The sequence below is a fragment of the Microcebus murinus genome, chromosome 22, assembly GCF_040939455.1.
Source record: "Microcebus murinus isolate Inina chromosome 22, M.murinus_Inina_mat1.0, whole genome shotgun sequence".
NCBI lineage: Eukaryota > Metazoa > Chordata > Mammalia > Primates > Cheirogaleidae > Microcebus > Microcebus murinus.
This window is the reverse complement of record NC_134125.1, coordinates 20,909,210-20,934,555: the sequence shown is the minus strand read 5'-3', so window position 1 is coordinate 20,934,555 and position 25,346 is coordinate 20,909,210. Positions and strand designations below refer to the sequence as shown.

The 25,346-nt window shown below is 37.7% G+C and overlaps 1 protein-coding gene and 1 pseudogene across 2 annotated transcripts in view; one reads left to right on the top strand and one right to left on the bottom strand.

Moving 5' to 3' along the window:
* HORMAD2 (HORMA domain containing 2) overlaps nt 1-25,346 on the bottom strand; it is a 97,430-nt gene that overhangs the window by 33,037 nt on the left and 39,047 nt on the right. The window lies entirely within an intron of this gene.
* Nucleotides 16,204-17,066, top strand: LOC142863451 (cytochrome c oxidase assembly factor 7-like; annotated as a pseudogene).

The window sequence follows — 25,346 nt, the reverse complement described above, 5'->3', positions numbered from 1 at the left end:
ATTGATACATATTTTTTGTGAGGTGTCTTCAAATTCTTTTTTTTTTTTTTTTTTTTTTTTGAGACAGAGTCTCTCTCACTCTGTTGCCCGGGCTAGAGTGCCATGGCATCAGCCTAGCTCACAGCAACTTCAAACTACTGGGCTCAAGCAATCCTTCTGCCTCAGCCTCCCGAGCAGCTAGGACTACAGGCATGTGCCACCATGCCTGGCTAATTTTTTTTCTATATCTTTTTAGTTAGCCAATTAATTTCTTTCTATTTTTAGTAGAGACAGAGTCTCGCTCTTGCTCAGAGCTGGTTTTAAACTCCTGACCTTGAGCGATCTTCCCGCCTCGGCCTCCCAGAGTGCTAGGATTACAGATGTGAGCCACTGTGCCCAGCCCAAATTCTTGACATTTTAAAAAATGAGGTTGTCTTGTTAGAGCTGTAAATGTTCATTATATAGTCTGGATACAAATTCTCTCCCAGTTTTTGGTTTGCCTTTTTATTTTCTTAACAATGTCTTTGGGAGGGAAGTTTTAAATTTTAATGAAGTCCAATTTATCAGTATTTCTCAATTTATAGTTAGTGCTTTTAGGGAATGGCCTAAGAAAGTTTTATCCTGTGTTTCCTCTAAGAATTTTTATAGTTTTAGTTTTAGTTTAGTTTTAGTTCTTATTTTTAGATCTTTAATCTATTTTGAGCTAAACTTGTGTACAGAGTGAGGTTAAGGATTGAGGTTCCCTTTTCCCATATGGATATCCAGTTGCTCCAGTATCATTGGTTGAAAAGACCATCTTTTACCTTGGTACCTTTAATTATATATGTGTGGATCTACTTTTGAACACTTCATTTTATTCTATTGATCTATATTTCTAGCCTTACTGCAATGTCACCTTATTTTGTTTGTTGTACTTTTATAGTCTTGAAATCTGATCGAGTAAGTTCTATAACTTTGTTCTTTTTCAAGAATTTTATGACTTTTCTAGGTCCTGTGCATTTCCACTTAAAATCTAGAATCAGTTTGTCAATTTCTAAAAAACAAACAAACAAAAAAATGCTGTGAAGTTTTGACTAGGATCACACTGAATGTTTAGATCAATTTGGGAAGCATTGACATCCTAACGTAATGCGCTTAAGTCATTCTGAAACCCCCTGGTCTGTGGAAAAATTGTCTTCCATGAAACTGGTCCCTGGTCCCCTAGCCCCTGCAGTGCCTCACTAGTGCACCCAGTGGAGAGAGAGAGAATCTGTGTGCCTGGGGGAGGGAGAGTAAGTGATTGTGGGACTTTGCATTGAAACTCAGGGCTGCCCTGGCACAGGGGAACACAGCACAGGGCAGAATTTTGCCAGGGGCCAGAGAGGGAGCATTTAGACCAGCCTGGCTAGAGAGAAATCTTCCACCCCAAAACTCAAGTTTTAGCTAGTCCCACCACCAGCTGACAAAAAACAGCCTGGGGCCTGGACTAAATTTGTAAGGCAGTCAGGCCACAAAGGCTGCAGTCTATGGGCAAATCCTGTGGCTGTGCTGGCTCTGAGCTAGTGGACTTGGGGAGTACATGACCCAATGAGACACTAGCTGTGGTGGCCAAGCCAGTGCTTGTATCACCCCAACCCCTCAACTATAGGCAGTGCAGCTCAGGGAGTCTTCTTCCACTTTGGGGGAAAAGAAAGGGAAAATTCCAGAGGACTTTGTTTTGCAACTTGGGTACCAGCTCAGCCACAGTAAAATAAAGTACCAAGCAGATTCTAGAAGCCCCTGAGTCTAGGCCTCAGTTCCTGGGAGGCATTTCTAGACCCATCCTGCACCCTGAAGGAAATGACCCAGTCCTGGTAGGATTCACCACCTACCAAATAAAGAGGTAGGCTTTGAATAACATCAGAGGTAGCCAGGCAACAGTTACCATGGGCTTTGAGTGAGACCAGGTTGGCTTCAGGTGTGAACTGGAGCTGGTTGCCAAAGAGAGTGCCCACATCACTCCTGCCCCAACTCCAGCAGCCCAGCACAGAGACTGAGGGAAGACAGAGACATTGCCTGGGAATCTAGGGAATTCTCCCATATCTTTCCCAAGTCTACCAAGGCAGCACCACCAGTAGTCTCAAAGAGTCACAGCATTACTGAGCTTAGGGCCCCCCCAGTGCTGATATGGCTGCAGTGACCAAAGACTTAGATCACAACACTCAATTCCCTTTGAATATCTGGAAAGCTTTCTCAAGAAGGACAGGTTTAACCAAGTCCAGACTGCAAAGATTGAAATAAATACCTAACTCTTTAATACCCAGACATCAATGAATACCCAAAAGCATCAAGAACACCCAGGAAAACATGACCTCACCAAACAAACTAAATAAGGTATCAGTGACCAATCCTGGAGCCATTGAGATATGTGACCTTTTGAAAAAAGAATTCAAAATAGCTCTCCTGAAGAAGCTCAATGAAGTTCAAGATAATACAGACAAGGAATTCAGAAGCTTATCAGAGAAATATAACAAAGAGATTGAAATAATAATAATAATAATAAAAAACTAAGCAGAAATTCTGGAGCTTAAGAATTCAATTGACAGGCGGTGGCTCATCCCTGTAATCCTAGCACTCTGGGAAGCTGAGGCAAGAGGATTGCTTGACCTCAGGAGTTTGAAACCAGCCCAAGCAAGAGCAAGACCCCATCTCCACCAAAAACAGAAAAATTAGCCAGGCATGGTGGTGCATGCTTGTAGTCCCAGCTACTCGGGAGACTGAGGCAAGAGGATCACTTGAGCCAGGAGTTTGAGGTTGCAGTGAGCTATAATGGTGCAATTGTACTCTAGTTGGGATGACAGAGTGAGACTCTGTCTCAAAAAAAAAAAAAAAAAGAAAAGAATTCAATTGACAAATTGAAAAATGCATGACAATCTGTTAACAGCAGAACTGATCAAGCAGAAGAAAGAATTAGTGAGATTGAAGACAGGCTATTTGAAAATACAGTCAGAAGAGAGAAAGAAAAAAGAATGAAGCATGCCTACAAGATCTAGAAAATAGCATCAAAGGGGCAAATCAAAGTGTTATTGGCTGTAAAGAGAGAGACTGGGGTGGAAAGTTTATTTAAAGAAATAATAACAGGGAACTTTCTAAACCTAGAGAAAGATATCAATATTCAGGTACAAGAAGGTCCTAGAACACCAAGCAGATTTAACTCAAAACAAAAACCTACCTTAAGGTGTTTAATAATCAAGCTCCCAGAGGTCATGGATAAAGAAAAGGTCCAAAGGGAAAAGAAAAAGAAAACAAAAGCCAATAAACACACTGCACCTGTAAAGACACACAGACTGAAAATAAAAGGATGGAAAAAGATATTCCATGCAAATGGAAACCAAAAAAGAACAGGAGTAGCTATACTTCCATCAGATAAAATAGGTTTCAAGACAAAACTATAAAAAGAGATAAAGAAGATCATTATATAATGATAAAGGGGTCAATTCAGCAAGAGGATATAACAATTATAAATATATACACACCCAACACTGGAATACTCAGATATATAAAGCAAACATTATCAGAACTAAAGAGAGAGATAGATCCCAAATACAATAATTGTTGGAGATCTCAACACTCCACTTTCAGCATTGGACAGATCATCCAGACAGAAAACAAAGAAACATTGGACTTAACCTGCACTATAGACCAAAAGGATCTAACAGATATTTACAGAACGTTTCATCCAAGAGTAGCAGAATACATATCCTTCCCCTCAGCTCATGGATCATTCCCAAAGGTAGACCATATATTAGCCCACAAAACAAGTCTTAAGAAATTCAAAATAATTGAAATTATATCATGTATTTTCTCTGGCCACAGTGGAAGAAAACTAGAAATCAATAACAAGAGAAACACTGGAAAATATACAAACACATTTAAATTAAACAATGTGCTCCTGAATGACTAATGGTCAATGGAGAGATTCAGAAGAAAATTTAAAATTTCCTTCAAACAAATGAAAATTAAAACACAACGTTACCAAAACCTATGGAATACAGAAAAAGTAGTAATGAGAGGAATGTTTATAGCAGTCAGTGCCTACATCAAAAAAGTAGAAAAGCTTCAAATAAACAACCTAATTTGCATCTCAAAGAACTAGAAAACCAAGAGGAAACCAAACCCAAAGTTAGTAGAAAAAAAGAAATAGTAAAGATCAAAGCAGAAATAAATGAAATTGAAACAGAAAAAAATACAAAAAATCAACAAAACAAAGAGTTGGTTTCTTAAAAATATAAGCAAAATTGACATACCTTTAGCTAGACTAAGAAAAAAAGAGAAAAGACTCAAATATTAATAAATAAAATCAGAGATGAAAAAGGAGACAGTACGACTGATACTGCAGAAATCCAAAGGATCATTAGAAACTGCCATGAGCGTTATATGCCAATAAACTGGAAAACTAGGGGAAATTGATAAATTCCTAGACACATCTAGCCTATCAAGATTGAACCAGGAAGAAATCCAAAACATGAATAAACCAATAACAAGTAATGAGATCAAAGCAATAAGAAAAAGTCTCCCATCAAGGAAAAGCCCAGGGCCTAATGGCTTCACTGCTGAATTCTATCAAGCATTCAAAAGAAGAAATATTCTGCTGTAGCATATGGCCTAAAAAAAAAAAAAAAAAAAAAAAAAAAAAAAGAAGAAATAAAACTAATCCTACTTAAACGATTCCAAAAAATTGAGGAGGAGGGAATACTCCCAAACTCATTATATGAGATCTGTGTCACCCTGTTACCAAAACCAGACAAAGATACAACAAAAAAAGTAAACTATAGGCCAATATCTCTGATAAATATTGATGCAAAATCCTCAACAAAATACTAGCAAACTGAATTCAACAATACATTAAATACTATAGAGCTATAGTAACCTAAGCAGTATGGTATTGGCATAAAAATAGACATACAAACCAATGGAACAGACTAAAATACCCAGAAATAAAACCATACATGTATAGTGAACTTATCTTTGACAAAGGTGCCAAGAACATACAATGGGGTATGTACAGTCTCTTCAATAAATGGTGCCAGGAGAATTGGATATCCATATGCAGAAGAATGAAACTAGACCCTTATCTCTCACCATGTATAAAAACCAAATCAAAATGGATTAAAGACTTAAATCTAAGACCTGAAACTATGAAACTATGAAAGGAACACATTGGGGAAGCATGGTATGGGCAAAGACATATTGAGTAATATACTCTTAAAACACAGGCAACCAAAGCAAAATTAGAAAAATGGGATCACATCAAGCTAAAAAGCTTCTAAACAGCAAGGGAAATAATCAACAACCCACAGAATGGGAGACAATATTTGCTAACTATCTGTCTGACAAGGGACTAATAGTTAGAATATATATGGTGCTCCAACAACTTGATAAGAAAAAAACCAAATAATCTGATTTAAAAATGGGCAAAGGATCTGAATAGCCATTTCTCAAAGGAAAACATACAAATGGTGAATAAGTATATGATAAATTGCTCAACATCATTAGTCATCACAGAAATACCAATCAAAACTACAATGAGATATTATCTCACCACGGTTTAAATGGCTTTTCCAAAAACGACAGGCAATAACGAATGCTAGTGAGGATGTAGAGAAAGGGGAACCCTCGTACACTGTTGGTGGGAATGTAAATTAGTGCAACTCCTATGAAGAACAGTATGGAGGCTCTTCAAAAAACTGAAAATAGAACTACTATATGATCCAGCAATCCCACTGCTGGGTATATATCCAAAAGAAGAGAATTTAGGATATTGGAAAGATATCTGTACACCCATTTTATTGCAGCACTATTCACAATAGCCAAGATTTGGAATCAACCTAAGTTCCATCAGCAGATGAATGGATAAAGAAATTGTGGTACATAAACAGTAGAATACTATATAGACATGACAAATAATCAAATCCTGCCATTTGCAACAACATGGATGGAACTGGAGTACATTATTATGTCAAGTGAAATAAGCCAAGCACATAAAGACAAACCTTGCATTTTCTCACTTATATGTGGGAGCTAAATATTAAAAACAATTGGTCTCATGGAGACAAAGTAGAATGATGTTTACCAGAAGCTTTGAAGGATAAGCAGGGAGGTGAGGATAAAATAGGGATGGTTAATGAGTGCTAAATATATAGTTAGATAGAATAAACAGTATTTGATAGCACAACAAAATGACTATATTAATAATGTTAGGGTATACTTTAAAATAATTAAAACAGTGGAATTGGAATGTTCCTAACATAAAGAAATGATATCTAACACTGGAGGTGTTGGACACCTTATTTATCCTGATTTGATTAATTCACATTGCATGCCTGTATCAAAACATCACATGTACCTTATAAACATATAAACTACTATGTACCCATAATAATCAAAAACTTTTAAAAAAGAAAAAGACACTATAGATCAATATCTCTTATGTATTGGACACAAAAATCCCCAACAAAATACTAGCAAAACAAATTCAGTAATATAAAAAATATATACACACAATGAACAAGTCAAATTTATCCCAAGAATGCAAGCTTGGTTTAATATCTGAAAATAAGTTAATATAAAACATTATATCAAAAGAATAAAAAGCAAAAATCATGTGATCATTTCAAAGGGCACAGAAAAAGCATTTGACAAAACCCAACACCCTTCCATGATTAAAAAAGCACTCAGCAAGCTAGGAAGAGAAGGGAACTTCTTTACTTTGATAAAGGGCATCTCAAAAAAACGTATTGCTGGCCGGGTGCGGTGGCTCACGCCTGTAATCCTAGCACTCTGGGAGGCCGAGGCGGGCAGATTGCTCGAGGTCAGGAGTTCGAAACCAGCCTGAGCAAGAGCGAGACCCCGTCTCTACTATAAATAGAAAGAAATTAATTGGCCAACTAATATATATAGAAAAGATTAGCCGGGCATGGTGGCGCATGCCTGTAGTCCCAGCTACTTGGGAGGCTGAGGCAGAAGGATTGCTTGAGCCCAGGAGTTTGAGGTTGCTGTGAGCTAGGCTGAAGCCACGGCACTCACTCTAGCCTGAGCAACAAAGCGAGACTGTGTCTCAAAACAAAAACAACAACAAAAAAAACCATTGCTAATATCATACCTAATTGTGAAAGATTAAATGCTTCTCCCCTAAGATCAGGAACAAGACAAGGATGTCCACTCTCATCACTTCTATGCAGCATTGTAATGGAGGTTCTAGTCATGGCAATTAGACAGGAAAGGAAATAAAAGGCAACCACATTGGAAAGGAAGAATTGAAACTATGTCTATTTGCAGGTGACATGCTCTTGTACATAGAAAATCCTAAGGAATCCTCTAAAAAACTATTAGAACTCATAAAAAAGTTCACCAAATCTATCCATCAGGGCTCTCCAGAAAAACAGAACTAGTAGGATGACCATATATAAGAAAGAGATTTATTATGAAGAATTGGCTCATGCAGTTATGGAGGCTGGCAAGTCCAAAATCTGCAGTTGTGAGCCAATTCACAAAACCCAAGAAAATCAATATTGCAGTTCCATTCTGAAGGAGGGCAGGCTGAAGAGCCCAGGAGAGTCAATGTTGCAGATGAAATCTGAAGTCAGTCTGCTGGAGAATAGCCTCTTGCTCAGGGAGGCCAGACTTTTTGTTCTTTTCAAGCCTTCAACTGATAGGATGAGGCCTACCCACATTATGGATTCTTGGTTTTACTTTACTCAAAATAATCTGCTTTACTTAAAGTTCACTGATTTAAATGTTAACTTCATCCAATACTACCCTCCAAATTGAAACATCAAATTAACAATCTCAGTAAGGTTACAGAATACAAAATCAATATATAAAATTCAATTTCATTTCTATATACTTGCAATAAAAATGAAAATGAAATTTTAAAAATTCTCACAATAGTAACAAAAGAATAAAATATTTAGGAATAAATTTAACAAAATAAGTACAAAACTTATACTCTAAAAACTATAAAAATTGCTGTAAGAAATTAAAGAAAAATCTAAATAAATGGGAGAAAATATTTGTAGATCATATATCTGATAATCATACCAAAAATATTTTTAAAACTCTTATGCCTCAGTAATAAAAGGACAAATAACCCAATTTAAAAATGGGCAAAGCATCTGAATAAACATTTCTCCAAGGAAAGTATATAAATGAACAAGAAGTACATGAAAAGACACTTGACATTGTTAGTCATCAGAGAAATGCAAGTGAAAACCACAGTGAGATGTCATTTACTTCACACCTACTAGGATGGCTAGAATCAAAAAGTGAGAAAATACCAAGTGTTGTTAAGGATGTAAAGAAATTGTAACTCTTATATACTGATGTTGGGAGAATGTAAAGTCGTGTAACCATTTTGGAAGACAGTTTTAGAGTTCTTCAGATAATCAAACAGAGTAATTGCACTCCTAGTTATATACTCAAGAAAATTGAAAACAGATTTTCAAAAAGAATTTGCACACACATGTTTATAACAGCACTATTCATTATAGCCAAAAGGCGAAAACAACCCAAATGCCCATCATTGATGAATGATCTGTAAAATGGACCATTATTCAGCCACAAAAGGGATGAAGTACTGATATATGCTATCACATGGATGAACCTTGAAGACAGCATATTACATGACTTCATTTATATGAAATGTCCATAATAGGCAAATCTACCAGAGACAGAAATCAATAATTGTTTAGGACTGGGGGGGGGAGGGGAATGAGAAGATAGAGTGGTAAAAGCTGAAGAGTATGGGCTTTTTTGATTGTTTGTTTTTGAGGTGGTGAAAAACTCTGTGAATATACTAAAAATGATTGAATTGTACCTTCTAAATGAGTGAATTCTATGGTATGTGAATTATATCTGTTATATAAGCTGTTCCACTGCTAAGGTGGAACCTTTCTGGAGTCTCTACTGAATGTTCCAGGTGTCCAACAAGGTCTCTCCCTCTGACTGGTCATTATGTGAACATCTACCCATCCTGTGAGAGCTCTGAGAATTTTTAGCTTACAGTTTCAGTTTTCTTTGTCCAGCTTCGTGAAGTTTCAACCTACATCTGGAAAGCTGAACATTAAACCAAAGACATCAGTAAGCCTTGATGCTAATTTCTGGAACTCTTTCTTTGCATAGCTCTTTCCCCCATACTCTGTCCTCAACTGCCTCAGCCTCCCCAAATACCAATCTCTTTCCTCAATCCAGCAAGACTGCCATGCTGTATATACTTGGGTTCTCCCTCCCTGTACCAGTGGTCTGGAAGGTGCCTCCTGGCAGAAAGGGCAATTTTAAGGCTCATCTCATTTTTCTTCTATCATGGATCACATTCCCGCATTGCCTGTTGTCCAATGTCTGCCTGAAAACAGTTGCTTCATATATTTTGCCTAGCTTACTAGTTGTTTACAACAGGAGGGCAACTCTGGTATATTATTTTTTCATGACTGAAAGTGGAATTTGATCATTCTACTACAGGTTTTTACCTCTCTTGTGAGATTTCTCACATTCTCTCCTACATGCGTGAATGTATGTTTTAATGGATTAGTATGAGCTTTGGAGCCAGAGAGACTAGGTTCAAATACTGATTCTGATGCTTTCTAGTCAGGCAACCTTGAACATGCTACTTAATGTCTTTGAAACTTTTGTTTCTCCAGCTCTAAAATGTTATGCAAAGTTGTTGCTGGGATTGATTGAGGTCACATGTATATAAAAGCCCTTTGTGGGCACTTAATAAATGGTGGCTATTATTATTATTCATATAACAGCTGCTATTTGTTTATGCTTCACTTCTCCTAATCAATCTTGAATCAGGGATTTGGCCTATTTCTCTTTGTGTACACTGTCTTCATATGGTGACTCAAGCATGGTAGGTTTCAATATAAGTTTGTTGACTAAATAAATGCTGATCACTTATCATTGATTAGAATACCTTAGAATATTATTCTTATAATTCTATAAACTTTCTTCACAATGAACTTCATCTATCCTTGTTTAAATGTCAAAATAGTGCCCTAAGCTATAACGCTTGTTGTTCTGAATTTGGTTAACAAAGCAGGAAGAGCCCTCCATCGTGCAGAAAAACATACATCTGAAGTGGTCCCTTGGTATCCCTGGGGGATTGATTCCAGGACACACTCACCCCCAACCTCACAGACACCAAAATCCACAGATGCTCAACTCCCCTATATAAAATGGCATACTACTGGCAATAATCCATGTACATTATCCCATATACTCTATTTTTTCCTTGTCTTTCATGGTGTTAGCTATATACTTTAAATCATCTCTACATTACCTAATACAATGTAATGCTATATAAATAGCTATTATACTGTATTATTTAGGGAATAATGACAAGGAAAAAAGTCTGTACACGTTCAGTACAGACACAACCATTTAAAAAAAAAATAGTTTCAATCCACAGTTCAGTGAAGCCTAGATTTTAGAACCCTCGGATATGGAGGGCCAACTGTCATTCTAGCTTTGCATTACCACTGTCCAAAAGGCTGGTCTTCTAAAGTCTTAGCTCTCAATTTTGAGGTCCTAATATAGATACTAAAAGAATTACTCTCCCTATGATGCCTAGATTTGTTATAAGTATAATTTCATCTGTGTACCAATAGACAATTTAGCTTCAAATGGAAAACTAGAAGCACATATAACAGAAATAGAAAAATCAGCCAAATGAATATAGTTCTAGGTAATTGAGTAACATTATCATTATATTTTTTTCTAATATGCAATTGATTAAATCTCAATAAAGTCATGTTGAAAAAAATCTGAGTTTTAATAGAACCTAATATTTCACTGGTTTTAATGTAGTGATAACATTGTATTATATTATTACAGGCATCCTTCTTTTTTTAACCAAACAGAACATTCTCAGTCTTACTCTTTCTCTTAAACAAAACATTTATTTTAATGCTAGAATTTAATAACAGTAACATCCAAAGTGTTTCTATCCCTAGATTACTCACTATACTTGACTTTTCTCCTGCTATAAAATGTATCAATACTCTTTTTTTATGTAAATAAAATATATACAGATCATCAGTGTGGCTCATCCCACTTACAATAGGAAGGAAATAATTCTCTGATATGTTATATAATGAGTCATACAAAAAAAGAAATGACTTACAAGACTGATAGGAAAGTCAACTAACTTTCATTCCTCTTTGCATGGTTAACAGAGAATAACCATTATTTTCTGTATGCAAAAACAGAAAATAAATTGAAAAAGACTTCCTATTTGACAAAAAGAAATATAATAAAAGGATTACAGTTCCATGATGAAGAAAGAATGATGTGTGGTTTTCAAGGCTGAATATTTTCTGTAGATAATGTGCCTCCTCTAATATTTTTTTTCTTCTTTTTTTTTTATTTCAGCATATTATGGAGGTACAGATTTTAAGGTTTCAATAAATGCCCATTCCCCCCCCCTCTCCCCATAAGTCTGAGTCTCCAGCATGACCATCCCCCAGATGGTGCACATCTCACTCATTATATATGTATATACCAGCCCCCCTCCCCCCTGCCCAATACCCTATTACTGTAGTACCTATGTGACCACTTAGGTGCTGTTCAGTTAATACCAATTTGCTGGTGAGTATATGTGGTGCTTGTTTTTCCATTCTTGGGAAACTTCACTTAATAGTATGGGTTCCAGCTCTAACCAGGAAAATATAAGATGTGCTATATCACCATTGTTTCTTTGAGCTGAATAGTACTCCATGGTATACATATACCACATTTTATTAATCCATTCTTGGATTGATGGACACTTGGGCTGTTTCCACAGCCTTGTAATTATGAATTGTGCTGCTATAAACATTCAAGTGCAGGTGCCTTTTTTGTAGAGTGTCATTGGATCTTTTGGGTAGATGCCAAGCAATGGGATTGCTGGATCAAATGGTAGATTCATTTGTATCGCTTTAAGGTATCTCCATATTGCTTTCCACAGAGGTTGAACTAATTTGCAGTCCCACCAGCAGTGTAGGAGTATAGAATTTTTTTATTTCCATCTTGATTTCTTCATTTATGAAGTAATCATTTAATAGGAGGTTGTTTAATTTCCACGTTTTTGTGTAGAAATGTGAGTTTCTGTTAGGGTTGATTTCTACTTTTATTCCACTGTGATCTGAGAAGGTACATGGTATGATTTCTATTTTTTTAAATTTCTTGAGATTTACTTTGTGTCCTAGGATATGGTCAATCTTAGAGAACGTCCTGTGAGCTGATGAGAAGAACGTATATTCAGTGGATTTTGGGTAGAATGTCCTGTAGATCTCAGTCAGACCCAGTTGTTCCAAGGTTTTGTTTAAGTCCATTATTTCTTTATTAATTTTCTGTTTGGAGGATCTGTCTTGTGCCGTCAGTGGGGTATTGAAATCTCTGGTGATTATGGAGTTGCTATTAATCCATTTGCTTAGATCCAGCAAGGTTTGCTTTATGAAACTGGGTGCACCTAAGTTGGGTGCATATATATTTAAAATTGTTATCTCTTCTTGTTGAAGTGTGCCCTTCACCATTATATAATGACCCTCTTTGTCTTTCACTACTTTTGTTGGTTTAAAAACTAAATCATCTGAAATTAGAACTGCCACGCCAGCCTTCTTTTGGCTTCCACTTGCCTGGAATACTGATCTCTACCCTTTTACTTTTAGTCTATATGCATCCTTGCAGGTTAGATGTGTTTCCTGAAGACAGCATATACTTGGCCTGTATTTTCTTATCCATTCAGCCAGCCTATGTCTCTGGAGTGGAGAGTTTAAGCCATTCACATTTACTGAGAGAACTGATAGGTAAGGTAGATTACTGTTCATTCTGTTGGGTTGGATGTTGTTGCTTTGATTTCTCTCTTGAGCCATCGTATTATCTGGCCTTTAATCTTTGAGTTTTGGTTGTTTTTATATTCGTGAGTTTTTATTATGGTGTTCCATGCGTAACACTGTTTTGAGTACTTCTTGTAGGGCTGGTCTTGTCTTGGTGAATTCTCTGAGACTTTGCTTGTCTGAGAATGTCTTTATTTCTCCTTCATATATGAAGCTTAGTTTTGCAGGAAATAAGATTCTAGGGTGGGCATTGTTTTGTTTCAGAAGAGTGAGAATGGGGCCCCAGTCTCTCCTTGCTTGTACAGTCTCATTAGAGAAGGCTGGTGTTATTCGAATTGGCTTTCCCTTGTATGTCACTTGCTTCTTTCGTCTTACAGATCTTAGAAGGGCCTCTTTAGTTGATATTTTGGTCAGTCTGATGACTGCATGTCGTGACGTCTTCCTGTTTGCATTGAATCTCCCAGGGGTCCTCTGAGCTTCTTGAACTTGTATATCAAGATTTTGAGCAAGGCCTGGGAAATTTTCCTCTATTATATCTTCAAATAGCTTGTCCAACCCTTGGGTGTTGTCCTCTTCCCCTTCTGGTAACCCTATGACTCTCACATTAGGTTTCTTCACATAATCCCACATCTCTTGTAGGCTTTGCTCTTTTCTCTTGTTTCTCTGCTCTATCTCTGTGATGGTTTTATTTAGTTGGAGGGTGTTATCTTCAATCTCTGAGATTCTTTCTTCTGTTTGATCTACCCTGTTCTTGAGACTTTCCACTGTATTTTGTAGTTCCCTGAATTGATTCTTCATTTCCAGGAGTTCGGTTAAACTTTTCTTCATTGTGTCTATTTCTTTAGTGAACTTTTGTTCTAGGTCCTGGAGGCTTTCTGTGGTTTCTTTGTGTTGGTTATTGAGTTGTTGTTGCAGGTCGGTGAGTGTTCTTATGATCCACATACAAAATTCCTCTTCTGTCATTTTGGTTGCCTGATTTGGGTTGGTGTCCATTTCTAGGGGGCTGGTGCTCCTCTTTGGGGGTGTGTTTTCTGTTTGGTTCTTCATATTTCCTGAGTTCCTTCGCTGATTTCTTCCCATGTCGATCAGTTGTTGTTTCTTTCCTTTAGGTTTTTGTTTGGGTATTCACACGCCTTGTTTAGTTTCTGAGCCATTAGGTGGTGTCTATGGGTGAGATTTCACCACTCCCTGTATAATGAGTCAGTGGGTGCCGTGAAAAGGCTGTGCAGGATGCCGTCCCTGTCAGTAGGTGGCGTTTGCTTGGAGGAACAGGGTATGCTGTTGTTTTTGTGTCCTGTTATCAGCTCTTGTTCTGGGCGGAGCTGGGTTGGGTAAGCCTGCCCTCAGGCACCACCAATGCCATTAGCAGGGGTCAAAGTTCTGTTCTCTGCTTCCAGGAAAAGCTGTCAGGGCGGGGCTGGAATGGTCCCGCTCAGCCAGAAAGTCTGCATGTGGGGGTGGGGCTGTCTGAGACCCACAGTCTAGAGCAGGCCTCGCTTCTTTCCACCCTCCCCAACTCTGCAGCTACTCCTGGGCCTCTGCCAGCAGGCCAGACCACACACCACCAGGCCTCCCCGGATTGTGATGCCGGCGGGGAGGTTCCCTATGCAGAAACGCTGCCTGGGCTGGGCACACACGGCTTCCCTTTGGTGGGAGGGTTGCCCTCTAGGACGCTGATCTGCCCCTGGAGGCACACACACCTCAGCAGGCTGTTCACAAATATCCCTTCTGTGCCCCGGGCAATGCTAGACCTCGGTGCACGGGATCTGGTCTGCAGGTCCAACCTCTGGGTCCCAGAGTTCAAACTGTATCCCCACCAGGGAGAGGAGTTCTGGTCCCAATTCACCCACAGGGAGCCCAAGCTGTGTCTGTGTCTCTCAGCCTCTGAGTCGGCACCATTCTCCTGGGAACACCGTGCCAGCAGCACCTGGGAGGGCTGGCGGGTAGGGAGCTCACAGTCTGAGTTCCCCTTAGTCAGCTGTAGGGTCCCAAAAGGGAAGGTCCTGTTCTCTGGAGGTGCCTCCGGCTGGTGGCTGTATTGTCTCTCTGGGCAGCTGCAGGTAGGGTCGGCGGAGGGGAGAAGGAGGCAATATGGCGCCTGCCGCGTGGCCCCGGCTCAGGTCTGTGCACACGGAGATGCCCTGAGGGATTTGGGAGTCTGGTGCCGCATCCGCTACAGGCTCACCACTAGCTGGCATCGGCTGTCTCTGGGCTGGTGTCCGCAGGTCTCTCCACCTGCTGGGGAGCCCACCAGCAGTCCCAAATGCAGGGGAGGGGAAAGGTGATTTATCCACCTACCCTTCCCACTGGTCTCTGGGCTGCTCCGGCGGTCTCAGCTTTCAGTTCTTCTCCGCAGCCTCCTCCCGTGGAGTCTCCCGGGGTCTCAGGTACCCCGCCTTCCGGCCCTCGTCTGCTGTATGCTCGCCTTCTTGCTTCTTTTTTCTAATTTCTGCTAGAATCTGTCTTTTCTGCAGAGACACTCTTTCTGGTGGTGTTTCTCGTCCGCCATCTTGATCCTTTCTCCTCTAATGTTTTTTCAATAATCAACCCCACTTTCAAGAATTTGACATCTTCTTGCTAACACTACACTGTATCAAAGAAGGCATATATGCTTCATGAGATGTGATGCTATGAAAATCATCAGACTATACCTCAAAAAAATGCAAAACTTCAGTTCAGAGTTTAGTAGAAGAAAATATTCTCTGAATGAAAAGGCTCTTGTTTTAAATCTACTAGCTGGAATACAAAGCAATTCTAAGGAATTCAGAGAAGATTTTTCTAGTCCACACTTAAATTCAGCCATTTACTTTGGCACCAATATCCTTTATATTCTAATTTCTTAAAACAAATCATTTGCACTTTAATTAAATGTGTTAGCACAAAAGGGTGATAAATGGGGTTCAGGAGGGAAAAAAACGTATCCAGGTAAATTATATATTGTTATAATTTATGGATTCTTTTGTGGAATTCATCAAAAAGGAAAAAGCTACCTCAAATCATTATTTTTAAGTAGAAATAAGATGGAGAAATCTAGGCAAAATGCAAATTGGAATATAGGGTATATGTTTGGAATATGCTTAAAAAGCAAATGATTCATTGTAACTAAATAAAATGATAAACTATTGAATAAACTTTAGAAAAGCTTGTGGCTCTTATAAGAACGCAATATTCTCTGTCTTTAGCTCATCCTCAAAAAATAATTTTTATGAATTATCTATGCTCCAGTGAATTAATGTGTTACAGATGAGAACATATATAATCCTGGATCAAGATTCCTAGTTACTAAGGAAAGTCCTAGGAAAAAAGTCTATACAGAGTATCTAGCAAATCTTTCTAACATGGAGGTACAAGTCCTTATAAGAATATCTGCGTCAGGGCCCCTGCGAGCAGAGCCATGGCCAGCTCAGTTGATTTCCAGGATGAGGAGGAGGTAAATCCTTTTCTGGAGAACTTGGAGGTGGAGTGCAACTACCAGTGCTACCTCAAGAAGGACCCGACGGTTGCTATCAGCTAGTAGACTATTTGGAAGGAATCCAGAAGAATTTTGATGAGGTTGCCAAGGTGTTGAAGTTCAACTGTGAAGAGCACAAGCACAGTGATAGCTGCTACAAACTAGGGGCCTATTATGTGCTGGAAAAGAGACAGAGTCTCACTCTAGTACCCATGCTGGAGCACAGTGGCATAATCATAGCTCACCGTAACCTTGAACTCCTAAGATCAAGTGATCCTCCCATCTCAGCTTCCTGAGTAGGACTATGGGAAAGAAGCAAGAGAGATTGAAGCAGAAAAACATTTGAAGAAATAAAAGGAGGACTGACCCAGGACCTGAAAGCTGCCTACAACTGCTTTTTGATGGCATGTGAAAAGCCCAGAAAGAAGTTTCTAGAATCATGTCATAATGTTGGTCTCCTGGCACATGATGAATGGGTCAATGACGATGGTACACCCGACATGGGGAAGGCCAGGGAGTACTATACAAAGGCCTGTGATGGTGGCTATGCCTCCAGCTGCTTCAACCTCAGTGCCATATTCCTGCAGGGTGCCCCTGGCTTTCCCAAAGACATGGGCCTGGCATGTAAATACACATTGAAAGCCTGTAACCTGGGCCATGTCTGGGCCTGCGCCAATGCCAGCCGTATGTACAAGCTGGGGGATGGTGTCAACAAGGATGAGGCCAAAGCTGAGGTGCTAAAAAATAGGGCTCAGCAGCTACATAAAGAACAGCAAAAGACTATCCAACCTTTACCATTTGGGTAATATGGCACAACTTCCCTCCCAGGTAACAAACAACTTGAGACTGGCCCTCCCTATTTTTGAGGCCTGATGCAACCCTTGAAGGTCAACCTGCTGGAGCAGGAAAACTTGGGACTTGAATTAGTAGCACTGGTTACAGAGATCCATTGCCCTAGAGTTCCCCACTGGGGTGTAGCCTATGATGTTTATTTTGAGTCAGTAGTCATGACTGCCACCCTCTGACTTACATAATTACTGATGTAGGCTTGCTTTTAGCCTTTAGAGTCAGATCTTTCCATAAATTCATAGAAATCAGGAGGGATATGCAACACACAGGTTAAACGTTGTTATGCTTCAAGGTTGTTAAAGATGAAACATAAGCCTGCCTTTCTCTAGAAGAGACATTCAAAGTTGAAAATTAGCATCCCCAGTGTAGTCACTTGGCAATGCCCATCATGCTGAGGGAGCAGATTATTCCCAAGGCAAATTCAGCTAGGAATTTATAAGCAAGGACTTTGTGACATTTTGTCCCCTGGAACTGAACCTTTTTAACTGTCTCTGTGAATAAACTGTTTTAACTTATTTATAATTTGTGTTATTGGTGTTCTCCTCAGATTCTAGGTAGGTAGTGGTTATGCCTTTTAAGAACATTTGCTTTTTCTTTTTAAAAAGAATTTTAAATTGAAAAAAAAAAGAATATCTGTGTCAGCAATTACTAGAGTCTTTTAAGGAGACTGTTAACTATCTCTACTAGAGAACTACTTTTCCCTCAGCATTTAAATTTAGCATAAATTTAAGTAAGATTCTACATCCAATTCCAGAACATGTGCTAATTTTCACCATATTGGTCAGTTCTTTGAAAAAGACTGTCTAAGGGTCGTTCTCTAGGGAAAGTTGCCTTCAGTATATTTGACTACTGCTGTCCAGTCAACTATCACAGGGAAAACAGGCCAACTTCCCACAGTTCTGTGATGTGCCATTGTATTTGTGTGACCTTACTAGGTAGACCTTAGGCCCAAAACACCCCTATTAGGAATGAAGATCTGTCTTCAAAGTGTTACAGGGGACAGATAAAATGATAAGGCCACATTTACTATAGGGTCTTTCAGATAGTTTTATAGAATCCTATGTTGTCCTTGTTTCTTATTTGCATTCCGTGTTCTGTTTTTCAAGTGGAGTTAGGTTTTCAGAGTTCTTATAATTTAAACATTTTTAAATTTCAAGTGTGTATGCTTTTATCAATCCTGAATTCTTCATCAAATTACATCTTACTTTCACATTATTTCTTGTATCTTAAAGATCACACCAGAAAGTGAATAATACAATTATTGGATAATTTCAACTATTGGTAGAAATTTTATTGTATTTGTCTTTCTGCAACTGAGATAAGCAATAACCTGAAAAAGATAATTATATTAAAATCTTTATATTTTCAATTTTACAACAGTCTCATAAGAAGATTGTGTTAAATCCCTTCTTTACTATGGATCATTAGTGGAAAGGCAGTATAAGCTATTTGATTGATAAAACTTTCTATTTTAATAAAAAATAACATTTTAAAACATTTAAAAATGTTTTTAAAAATCTCTGATTTAGAGGATACCAAAAATAAAGAAGTTTTAACAAAGCCATGTAGGATACAGGAAAAGTATGGAAAGCTCAGTATTAGAATTTTAAATCACAAAGACAGAATTTTAGATGCTACCATTATACTTTCCAACTTGCCTAGAATATCCTCTGCCTTAATCTCTGCCAATCAAAATATGATTCATCCATAAAAATCACCAACTCAGTGAAACCTTCCCACACGGTGCCAGTTTATCCTTATTTTGGTATCCTAAGAGAATAGACTTTGGAGTCCAACTGCCTTGGTTTGAATTCTGGCTCTGCTACTTATTCACTATGTATGAAGTCTTAGGCTAATTTCTCTGTCTCAGTTTCCTTACTTGTAAAAGCAAGATAACAATAGTATCTACCTCATAAAATATCTGAGAAGATTAAAAGTGATAATACATGTAAAGCCCTGAGAACAGTGCTCAAAACTATTAGTTAATATTAGTTATCAAGTATGAAACATCCAATTTCCTTAAGTACTAAGTTTGACAGTTGATATTTCTGACATTTCACTTTGACACTTCTTGTTTTATTCTGATTGTGAAGGTGCATCCTCATTCTTTCAAATGCACAGTTAGCTTGTGTTTATCTTTTAAAAATATTTTAGAGCAATTTTTGTGAAACCATAGATAAGTAAAAAAAATTCATATTATTTTCAAATATGAGTTCCGTGGAACACAGCATTGTGGAACCAATGCTGTGCAGACAGCTTGATATATCAACGAAGTGTTTGGGAAGGATGTGGCTAATGAATACACAGTACATCGATGGCTTGCAAGTTCCGTTCTGGTGATTTTAATCTTGAAAATGAGCCATGCGGGCGACCTGAGACTAAGGTGGATAATGATAAGCTGAAAGCTGTAGTGGAAGTGAATCCATGTCAACCTACACACAAATTAGCAGCAAGGTTTGATGTTACTATTCCAACAATATTGGACCATTTGAAACAAATCGGCAAGGCAAAGAAGCTGGATAGGTGAGTTCCACATGAATTAAACATGCATCAGCAGAGAAATCATCTGGAAGCTTGTCTTTCTTAGCTGACACGACATAAAAGCAAACTATTTCTGCAGAATATTGTTATATGTGATGAAAAATGGATTCTTTTGACAATTGCAAGTGTTTGGCACAATGGTTGGATAAATATGAAGTGCCGAAACACAGTCCAAAACCGAATATTCATAAAAAAAAACCAATGTTTTGATGGTCCAGCACTGGTAGTATCCAGTACAGCTTCATGAAACCTAGTCAATCAATTATAGGAGATTTTTACTGCAACCAACTGGACGAAATGATGAGGATGCTTGAGATTAAGCAGCGAGATTGGTTAATACAGACAGGACAATCCTCTTGCAAGACACTCAACCACATGTTGCACAAACAACACTGCTCAAACTACATAGACTGGATTTGGAAACCATCATCCACCATATTCACCAGACCTTGCACCAACTGACTACCACTTCTTCTAGGCTTTGGATGACTTCATGCAAGGAAAAACATTCAATTCTCAATAAGCTGTGGAAAACACCTTTCGCGATTTCATCGCCACTCATTTTCCAGGCTTCTTAGCTACTAGCATAAACAAGCTACTGTAAAGATAGCAAAACTGTGTTGAGAGTTTAGGCACATACTTAGATTAGTTGTACTGCTTCTTGTTTGTGACATAATAAACTAAACTTTTGGTTCAAAATTGAACATTTCATATTTAATGATCTAATATTATTTCTATCATTTACTCACTCTATATGAGTATGAGTAATATCTCATGATATTATGTAGGTGCTATCTCTTCAGCCACAGTTTTCAAGGGCACAAGCTATATCTCAAACATCTTTGTTGTCCTCATAGTGCTTAGTAGGCCATTATTCTCTTAATAGGAATTCAAAAAATATCCCAGAGAATCTTAGCATGAAAGAGATATCAGAGGTCAATCTAGTTCAATCTTTCCCCTAAATCATTATTTTCTTTTGCAACACCCTAGAGACAATCATCTATACCCTATCTTGAATATAAGTATATATTTTTACATGAGCACAGCTGGTGATAGGAGTTCACTACTTCACAAGGCAACCAGATTTATTAAGTAGTTGTCATTGTGAGAAAATCTACCCTGAGGAGGTGGAAAAACAAGCAGCTTCTGAAAAATGACTTGGTCATACTCATTCAAGAGCTATATAAATTTTTAAGCTCTGTAAATTTTTAAGCTCTGTAAATTTCCCTCCTGAAACTATATCCATAGAAAGTAAGAAAAAAATGATTTCACATGTATTTATTATGACACTATTTAAAATAGCAAATTCTCTACTTTTAAACTAAATGTTTAAAAGTAGAGAAATAGCAGAGAACCTAAATGAAACAAAGTCACTAAAATTAAAAAATATGAAGATTAAGATAGTACATAATTACAAAATTAATATTGTTAAGCATAAAAGTTAAATAAAATTACATGTATACCATGATTAAAATCATATACAAATGTGTATATCTACAGAAAAATACTGAAGAGGATGGGACATGTAAAAATAAAAACAGTATTAATAGGATGGTAAGACACCTGGAAGATTTGCATTACTTTTTAAATTTTCTTTTTTTTTTTGAGACAAGGTCGCACTCTGTTGCCCCAGGTAGAGTGCAGGGGCATCATCATACTTCACTGCAACCTGAAGCTCCTGGTCTCAAGGGATCCTCCTGCCTCAGCCTCCTGGGTAGCTAGACTACAGGCACACGCCATCACACCTGGTTAATTTTTTCTATTTGGTAGAGACAGGGTCTTACTCTTGCTCAGGCTGTAAATTACTTTAATGTTATTATAATATTGCTTTAAAATTTTTAAGAGAAAATTATTCCTTCTATTGAGCCCAAATCAACCTCTGCACCCCATTATAATTTTTAACTACTGATTCTTATTCTGTCCTTTGAAATTACACAAAATAAATTAACTTGAAATGTTTGAAAGTAATAATCATAGTTTTAGTACCCTCACTCTCGCACTCTGGAAGGACATGGGAGCAATGATGATATCAGGAGAACTCATTTAGGAGACTCAGCAGTCTTTCACCAAGAAATCAATGATGACAGCCTCAATCAGCACGGTGGCAATAGTGCCAGACTTCAGACATATGTCAAAGGTACAAAAACAGAAACAGTAACCCAAAGGATGTGGGAAATGAGGAGAAAATATGAGTTGAACACATTCCTGGTCATGTTGCTTAGAAAGGTGATGGTGCAATACCAAGATAAGGAATCTGGGAGGAGGAAGAGCATGTTTAGTTAGAAGTTGAAATTTTAATTTGAAGATGTTGAATTTGAGTTACCTGTAGGATATACATGTCTATATATTGATAGAAAGATCAATTTGGAGTCAGAGAGACAAAACCCAACCAGGGGAGTAGAAAAAGGCAAAGATAAAAGAAAACATAAATGAAATAGAAAACAAACCAAAAAAGCAATAGAAGTGAAGATGACTTCTTCACTTCACAACTAAAAGATGACTTCTTGAAAAGACTGATAAAAAATACTAATTTTTGGCAAATATAATAAAAAAAGGGACACAAATAGCACAGATATGAAAAGAGGGAAAGAACTACAGAAACAGATTTTTAAAATTATAAGAAAATTATATGAATAACTTCCTATCAAAATATACAAATACCTGAAGGTAGAGAGAAAGACGAGGTATTCATATTTTTTGGTATGAAGTAATTCAATGTAGGTTTTATAATTTAAAAAAATCTCTTCTGTTTCTCTAGTTATTTCCTCTTTTTAGAGAAAAAAAAAACAGTACATCTCTGTAAGTTTGAAGTAGATAAAAATGTCTTAAGCAGTACCCCAAACTATTGAATATAGCTGAAAAGACTGACATATTGGAATATATTAAAATTAAGATCTTTGTTCATAAAACATCTCATTAAGAGAGTAAAAAGGCAACCTATACTTCAACTTAAAGTTGAAGAAGATATCACAATACATATATCTGACAAAGTATTTATATGCAGAATATATATGCAGAACTCCTACAAATCAATAAGAATGAAAGACAACCCAAGAGAAAAAAAATGGCACACAATTCCAAGAGTTAACCTCACAAAGAAGATATTCAAGATGGCTAATAAACAAATGAAAAGGTGCTCCTGTGCATTAGTTATGGGGGAAACGCAAATTAAAACCACAATGACAGGCCGGGCGCTGTGGCTCACGCCTGTAATCCTAGCTCTTGGGAGGCCGAGGCGGGCGGATTGCTCAAGGTCAGGAGTTCAAAACCAGCCTGAGCAAGAGCGAGACCCGGTCTCTACTATAAATAGAAAGAAATTAATTGGCCAACTGATATATATATAAAAAAATTAGCCGGGCATGGTGGCGCATGCCTGTAGTCCCAGCTACTCGGGAGGCTGAGGCAGAAGGATCACTCAAGCCCAGGAGTTTGAGGTTGCTGTGAGCTAGGCTGACGCCACGGCACTCACTCTAGCCTGGACAACAAAGTGAGACTCTGTCTCAAAAAAAAAAAAAAAAAAAAAAAAAAACCACAATGACATACCACTGCACACCCACCAGGATGGAAAATGCCAAGGGTTGGTGAGGATGTAAAGCAACCACAACTCTCATACATTGCCAATGGGAGTGTAAATTGGCACAAATACTTTGGAAACTATTTTGCAGTATTTATTAAAGCTAAATATACACCTTCCATTTGATCCAGAAATTATACTCCCAGTAATTCTATTCTCACCAGAAATGTGTACATATATCACTAAAACACATTCCAAAATGTTCAGAGCAGAATTATTCATACTGGTCAAAAATTAGGAATTATCCAAATGCACATCAACAGTAGAATGGATAAATAAATTGTGAGAATAGTCCATAACAACATGTAAAAAATATGATAAATTTCATAGCCTAATGTTGACTGAGAAAATAGTTCATACTCTATGATTCCACCTCTGTAAAACAAAGAAGCTAATTTCTGCTAATAGAAGTTTAGATAGCAATTTTATTGTTGAGTAGAATGGTGACTGCAAAGTAAGATTGGGTTTCTGGGAGGTTGGTAGTATTCTGTTTCTTGATCTGACTGCTGATTTCCATTTTTATTCAGTAAGGCTGGGACAAGGGTAAGATAAGCAAGATACCATGGGAGCCAAATTTAAGGAGGCTCTCACTCTTGGCACCTGAGATCCTCTTTAAAATGTGCTCCCTAGGTACCTTGCTTGCCTCACCCTCATTCCAGCCCTAGTGTTCAGTCTGTTTGTGAATATTTACTGAGCTATATCATTATGATACATATGTTTTTCTGTATGTATATTATATTTGAATTTTAAAATGCTAACAGAGTCTGTTCTACCTCATACCACAATTAAAAATAAACTCCAAGTGGTTAAAAACCTAAATGTAAAAAGAAAAACTGTAAAATTTTTAAATAAAATGTAGGAGAATACTATTAATGACCGCAGGTAAAGAAGGATTTCTTAAGAATATCCAAAGGATATTAAAGGAAAAGATTAAACTATATTAAAATTAAGAACTTATTTTTATCAAAAGACCTCTTAAAGAAAATGAAAAGACAAGCCACAATCCTGAAAAAAACTGCAACATAAATAAGTGAAAAAAGAATTATTATTTAGGACATATTTTTAAATCAATAAGGAAAAGATAAATAACCCAATAGAAAAATGTATGAAAGACTTGAACAGTTACTTCATATATAAGAAAACCAGAATGGTCAAAGAAAAAATGCTCACACTCACTAATAATCAGAGAAAATAAAATAAAATCATGAGGTATTACCATTTCATATCTAGCAGATTGGCAGAAAATATAAACTCTGACAATAGTAAGTGTTGACAAGAGTATAAGTTGGCACAATCACTTTGGAAAACAGGTTTTTTTTTGAGAACGAGTCTCACTTTGTTGCCCAGGCTAGAGTGAGTGCCGTGGTGTCAGCCTAGCTCACAGCAACCTCAAACTCCTGGGCTCAAGCCATCCTCCTGCCTCAGCCTCCCAAGTAGCTGGGACTACAGGCATGTGCCACTATGCCCAGCTAATTTTTTCTATATATGTATTAGTTGGCCAATTAATTTCTTTCTATTTATAGTAGAGACGGGGGTCTCGCTCTTGCTCAGGCTGGTTTCGAACTCCTGACCTCGAGCAATCCGCCCGCCTTGGCCTCCCAGAGTGCTAGGATTACAGGCGTGAGCCACCGCACCCGGCCTGGAAAACAGTTTTGTGTTACCTAATAAAATAGAAAGTATGCAAGCCTAGAACTCTTCGGTATGTTCCCAAGAGATACTCTTAGATATGTGTACCAGGAGGTAATGTACAGGAATGTTTATAACAACTAAAGAGAAGGAAAGAATGTCTATCAAGAGTAGAATACTCTACAGCAGTGAAAATGAAAGAACAACAATCACACACAGAATGAATGTCAATTTTGATGGTCAAGCAAAAGCAGAAAATCATATAAGAACACTCAGGGTACGATTACTTTTATAGAAAATCTTAAAACAAGCAGATATAGATGGTAAAACTATAAAGAAGAGCAAAAGAAGAGTTATTGTAAAAGTCAGGAGAGTGGTTACCTTTGAGGAAGGTGGGTGCAATCAGTGGTGGGGGCACATGGTGGGTTCTAAGGTAGTGGCAATGTTCTACTTTTTAGTCTAAATGGAGGGTATATGGATGTTCTCATTATTCTGT